The sequence below is a fragment of the Opisthorchis viverrini genome (genome assembly GCF_000715545.1).
Source record: "Opisthorchis viverrini unplaced genomic scaffold opera_v5_193, whole genome shotgun sequence".
In the NCBI taxonomy this organism is placed as follows: Eukaryota; Metazoa; Platyhelminthes; class Trematoda; order Opisthorchiida; family Opisthorchiidae; genus Opisthorchis; species Opisthorchis viverrini.
Window position 1 is genome coordinate 12,532 of NW_008751853.1, and position 6,654 is coordinate 19,185.

Genomic DNA, 6,654 nt, shown 5'->3' on the forward strand with positions numbered 1-6,654 from the left:
GCAAGGATAATTGAAGCCCACATTCCTGATCTAAGTAACTGAATGGTCACCCTTACTAACCAAAACCGTAGAATTAACGTCTTTTCAGCGACTGCGGACATGCTTCCAGGACACCGAACTGTAGCCTTTGTCTTGCTCACATTCGATATGCTTTCAGGGCTATTGTTCGTGTCCACGGCCATTGCTTTTAGAGTGGTAAATCTCCGATTTGTTTTACTTCTTTCAGGACGTTGAGATAACATAATGGTATGGCCTCCCACATTTTAGCGCACAGACACCGCCCAATTGCAGAGGCGGGCAAGCGAAAAACTGCCCTAATCACTGTATATACCACGACGGATATGACGATGTAAATTTGGAGGCAGCCGGTCACAACGCTGCAAAGGTGCTTCCATGCATGACGAGAGTTTTGTCTGCTGCTAGATTTTAAGTTGCACTTGTGCATCTGAACTGCTGGAGCAACCGCTTAGCCCCATTCTAAGCTGACGAGCCTCGCTAGAAAGAGTAATCGCCACAAACAACCATCTGATCCCTTTCGCGTTTCCTCTACCCGACCTGCCTTGTCACATATCCGAAAATTATCATTTATCTCTTATACCTGTCTCCAACTGGTTGCTGATTTCAAGACTTGATCAACTCAACATAAAGAAGACGGTAGCTCAATCAAACCTACTTCTACTTCTACGGTCCCAAAATGGGAGAATCAAAAGTCAAAACGGGCGGCTCTCACTCAGACATAGGGGATTAGGATTATCTTACCCTTCTTTTATCACTACCAACGGTCATTCGCATCTACCATCTTGATATGTGCATAGCATTGACTCATTCAGGTAGTCATCGCAGCACCTGCTCTTGCAAATCATTTCTTTGCAAATTAATATCACCTACAATTTCATCAACAATCACTTTGCTACTCCGCTAGTGGGAGGTATTTGTAACGGCCACTCACTAGATCGCGCGTCACAAACTCAAATCACGTAACAATTCCTGTTTTACTCGCACCCCTGTCCGATAACATACGCACTACCACTTCCCATCCATTTTTGTTTAAGCGGCTGGTACCTGCATTACGCGCAGGGATTGCGAACTTTAGCTGCATCGGGTCAAGTTGTATTCATGTTTGTGCAATTGTCGAACACGAATGGACAGCGCACTTCGTACTACACACAAATAAGCATGCAAGTCAGTCCGAAAATTGCAACCACAGGACATGAGGCCAACCGAGGTCCGCAAGTCTCCGTAAACAACCACGGAAAACGTGTAGCAGCTATAGAAGACGAATCCCGCGTACGGAACCTCACCCAATAACTCTCAACAATTGTCTTCAAACGATAAGCCACTTTTTGGCTTATTCCACTTGATTGTATCTATTTTTATCCAGCGCACATGACTTCTATATTTCTTCCAGACAGCTACAACCATGTTGGAAACTCGCACGAATATTTTTCCCACTGCCACGCATTCAGGCGAGTCCAGATCCTTCCCGGACCGGGAAGCACAACTATTTGCCCAAACCCTCATCAAAGCGCATAGCCGTAGGCAGCAGTCAAAATAAGTAATAATCACAGTTGGGGAAACTCGCCGAATATTTTTTCCACTGCCACGCATTCAGGCGAGTCCAGATCCTTCCCGGACCGGGAAGCACAACTATTTGCCCAAACCCTCATCAAAGCGCATAGCCGTAGGCAGCAGTCAAAATAAGTAATAATCACAGTTGGGTCTACCGATCTATGTTCATGCCTGGCCCTTTGATCAGTCAAATTATGTCATTCATCTCCCTGTTTTTTCTAGGTTGGCTACCAGACTCACATTACAAGAAACCCCCACAATGTGTTTCTCTACTGTATCACTATCGTGATTCCATTTTTATCACGTCCATCTTGTCGGATAAACCATAATTGTAAAAGCGAACAACGACACATTTCATATGCAAACGGATACATTCGCATTACCCCTGCAATTGGTGCTGAGTTAACCTCACTAGCAAACGGCGCAGCTGAGGTACGCATAGTTCAATGATGAATCCGGTTGGCTTGCAAGCCTGAGTGACCCTGGCTGCTTGGGTAAACGGCCAGGGTCACGAAAAGCACAAGTAGAGATGAAGTGATTGAGAATTTTAAATTGGAGACAGACGGCAAATTCATCTCGCTGAGATTTGGCAGACTCATTGGTGTCACCGTCGGAGGAGGTCGGGTGTAAAAGTTTTGTACGATGGAGGGGTAGTGCCAAAACACCCAGCAAACCTACGTAGGTAGAATAGTGGATGTGACGGGGTATACCGAAATATGAAAACTTTGGTATCAGGTCCGAACAAGGAGTTCATCGGGATGGATCGAACTCGTAACGGAGTTAGCTAGGACCAGGTTAAAAATTTTACCCCTACTTGCAGGCACAGGAAGGACTGAGCGATGAGCACAGTAGGGCATACAAAGGGAATAGGTTTTGCGCGCCATCAGCCTGGGTACAGCAGTGCCGTGACATTACTGTATTGACATGCTTCGGTTTCTAGGCAGCCTTGTAACGGACGTCATGTCTGGCATAGTTTGAGTGGGGATGTGCAGCGGGATCTTCGGTTGGTCAAGGACGTCCATTAAGGAAGGATAAACCCCATGTAGGTTCACAGGCAGTCACGGTTTGATTTGGAGATTTATTTATATGTAAAGCAAAAGCCGTTTGGAGTGGATACCGACTACGCCGAGCTCGATGTATGGAAAGAGGAGGGAATGGGACAAGATCAGTAAGGCCTCGTGAGATGTGTCGGCTAAGATAGAGTTCAATAATAGAAGAATACTTGAGGTTTATTGCAGTTGGGGTGGTGTCAACACGTGGCTAAATGAGACAGGATTGGGATTGTTTATTCTTAGTAGCACAGCTTGCTTGTTAGCTAGGCTAAGCTTGCCGACATAATGCTAATATAGTAAAAGAATCACGGGGTTAAATGTAGTATAACTATGCGGAGGTCGATAGGGATAGAATCTCCAAATTGGCGGACTAGTGTATCAGGAATTCGCTAAGTGAGCTGCATAGTACTATAATTTGTGATGGGTAATGAATGTGAGGAGAAGGTTCACCAATCCCGGAAGCATTGCTATCAGCCTCAATCACCAAGTGATGCGTGGCAATTAGGCCTATAGGTGCTGGCGTTAAATTATGTTTGTAAAGGATTACGAAATTAATTATGTTGTACTTATTTATTCGACTAATCCGCGGAGCAGCAGAGAGGATAGCGTGTATTGTATTTGGCTGAAGAACTGGCTTTGACGCGGTGCAATTCTAATAAAGAGGTTTTCTTCAGCTGTGCACGCCAGTGTAAGCAACTGGACCCACAGAGCATCATCAAGCTAACCCGATACGTGTGTATAAACGGACAAATTGTTGGTTTTTTATCATCTGTAATCAAAGTGTTGCCAGATAAGTGACACTTGGGGAAAGCCCAGAGCAGGAGCTTCGAATAGACAACAATACTCTTTTACGAATCTCCTAAATTAAAGGCCAAGCTCAGAAACGACGGTGATGGGCGAGGCGTCTGTGCTACAGTAGATATGGCGGGTATACAAACACACCATGATGCAACGTGACGATTCGGCCATCTTATCATGGCGTACCCGACCACCAGACGAGTTCTTCATTCTCCATGCATGTTACCAAATCCGCAAAGTGAAAAACCACCAAGTGGTCATAATTGAGGCTTGTAATCTTTCTTCGGTTCGGGATAAAGCCGGGCCAATAAAACTACTGTCAACTGGGATGTTAAACAGCAAACGGCCGCTGGTGAAGGCATGTGGCGGAGGAGGAGAATGAAATAGCAACCACCGAAGCGTCAGTGGGAGAGTGTCAAGCAGAGGCCCACCATGACGGTGTGTGTTTTGTGGGCTGGGAAGCCATGCAAGATTATCACTTGGTGCACATCACCGGGCTACATTTTTTGCGTATACTGCGCTCTGCTGATGATAAACGCTAATTACTGTTTGGTTCATATTATTCAAAGCTGAGCCAGACAAGGTATCGGCCGTTAGACAAGCTGACAATGTAATCGTGGGCAGAATCTTGGGTTGAGGGAGGAATAAGCTGGTTGTTTACTGACTTTACCAGTCGATGTCTTCCCAGCGTTTCTCAACATTTCATCGTTGTTCTCAGATTGCGCCATATTTTTGAGACAAAAATTGCCATGTTCTCCCAATTTGAATTACGCCATCTCCACCTCCACTTTTGCTCGTTGCGACTCCGGCCATTTACTCAACCACCCAAGGTCACACATGGCCAGGAATGGTTTTCTAGTTTTAGTTCATATCAGCCGACTGAGTCTTTGAATTAGTCGGACCTCATGCCTATTGTTCCCTACAAGTTACAAAAGAAACATTATTATTTAATCGAATAATTCCCACGGTTTATGACATTGTCCCCTTTTCGCGCCTTCCCCACTACCCCCAAATCCCCCTGTCCTACCCCAGCCTGACTGTAAACGCGTGATCATGCCAGACGGTATTCCGCCCACAAGTTGGGAATATACATTATTACTATTATTGGACCTGCGTGGAAACCTAGCTTCATGTTCAGCTGGCCTTGCTGTACCCCGGATTTTTATCACTGTTTCTGCAGACTGCGAACATCTTTCAGTAGCCCACCGGCCATCGACCCTTTACCTCCGTGCTTTAAACCGTCCTTCATTTCAGGTTATTTGCTTATCTAAGTCAGCGGTATTTAATCCCACTTTGGTAGCCTACATACGGTCTGCAAGCTCGCTACTAGCTTCCCGTTCCAGTCGTTTATTTTGGCGGTGCTCCCCGATGTCCTTGACCGCTGGTGGCACGATTGGTTTTCAGTAGTCGATTTTAACTAAAACTGGTTACCTCTGCAATTATAATTTCAATGACGTAAGTGATAATAATTTTGCTTCTCACTTTTTGGAGCATGCAGATAGACATTAGCTGGTAGTCATAATTTGAGCCTGGCAGAGAATTGCACGCCGGTGTAGAAGACAAAATCGGTGGACCTGCTTATCACCTAGCCATTGTGAAATGTGAATAACAGTGAATAGAAAGGGCAGGCAAGAAAAACAAATTCTTCTGAGGTGAAACCGCTACCCTGAACCAAACCTGAAAATTTCTGCTGAATATAACCGTCCATTGATTATTATGTTGGTAGCCAGCGTCACCAAATTTTCAGTGGAGACGATGAAATGGATAAACTCTCAGTAATAATAAATGTCAAGTTCTATCTCGTGAAAATGGTGTGCAACAAGCTTTGGTAGACTTACCGAGATCGCCTTTAGAATGGTGTTAGGTGTAACGATTATTCGGGAGCAAGAGCTGGTACCAACACCGTGGGTAAAATCCATGAACGTTTGCGAAGGTAAACCTGAAATTTGAGCGGAATGATGGAAGTTTTATATCAAAAGGAAGGGTCCAGTCGCCGGCTAGTCATAGAGCACTCGTTATGAATTCCACCATTCCATTCCCATTGTCTCACCAGAAGCTGCCGTTTTTAATTCCCTCCTTTGCGATTTGCCTCTACCAGCCTCTGCTCTTCGCCTGTCTGAATTGATTGAGATACCTCACTGGCTTGGCTTTTTCCCAGACCGGAAGAAGATCTGATAGCCGGAATAGTATACCACTGCACAAGCCGCAGTTACAACCGCTTGGTGGATTTCATCCTTGCAACTCAGTTAGCATGCACGAGGGATGAAATCTTCATGTGGTGTTTGAGTAAACCCTGTAGGAAGAGCCACCTTGTTACGTTGAACCATGGTGCGTTCCTATACCGCCACCTCTTCAGTAGAACGCGTGCATCACAATTGACGGTGGTTCCGAGTGTCCCTTTATTCCGGAAATCCACAAAAGAGCATTGTTGTTCTCCGTTTGTAGCTACTGGTGATGGGCTCGTCCCGGATGTGTCACTTATCCGGCAATGCCACAAACAACCGGTGGCAAAAAACGAAAATTTCACCTGTCACAAATCTCCAACAAAACACTTAGGATAGTCTGAAGATACTCTGCGATGCACACGGCTTACATAGACATGCAAAGCTGTGGCTGCCTTCGTCATAATTTGGATTGCACCGCACCAAAGACCATGTCATCAACCAAACAAAACACACAAAACCTACCGCTCCCAGGAGTGGATACATACAAAAAGAATAATATGTACTCAGTGAGATTCCAGAATACAAGGCCAGCGCCCAGAGGCTTCTTCATCATGTACCAGTCGTTGATTGAAACTGAGAGCGTTATTTCGGGAACAGGCGGTCATTAATCTTTCATTCATTTTGCGTCCTAGATTAGCCAGCGGCTAGACGCACAATGCATTTTTCTGCAAAACCCCTGCGGGCGAAATAAAAACCTTAACGTCAAAATGTTGCACTTCTTTGCATATATGCGTAGACTGAAAACCTTCCTCATCTGCCGTCATTTTTTTGCGATTTGTTTTAATCCATCTCTTCTGAAAATTATTGGCGTACATTCTGCTCTCAACTTCGCCTGCTATGGCTTCGGAAGTGGCTTTCTTTGAGAAATTTGTGGGTGTATCGTTTTCATCCTTCACGGCATTTGAGAAGACTTCAAATGAATACATGAAGGATAACTTTGTGATATTTGTGCTTTCATCCAATAATCGAGGCACCAACACTATTTTGCGTTACGAATGGGTGTACTACAA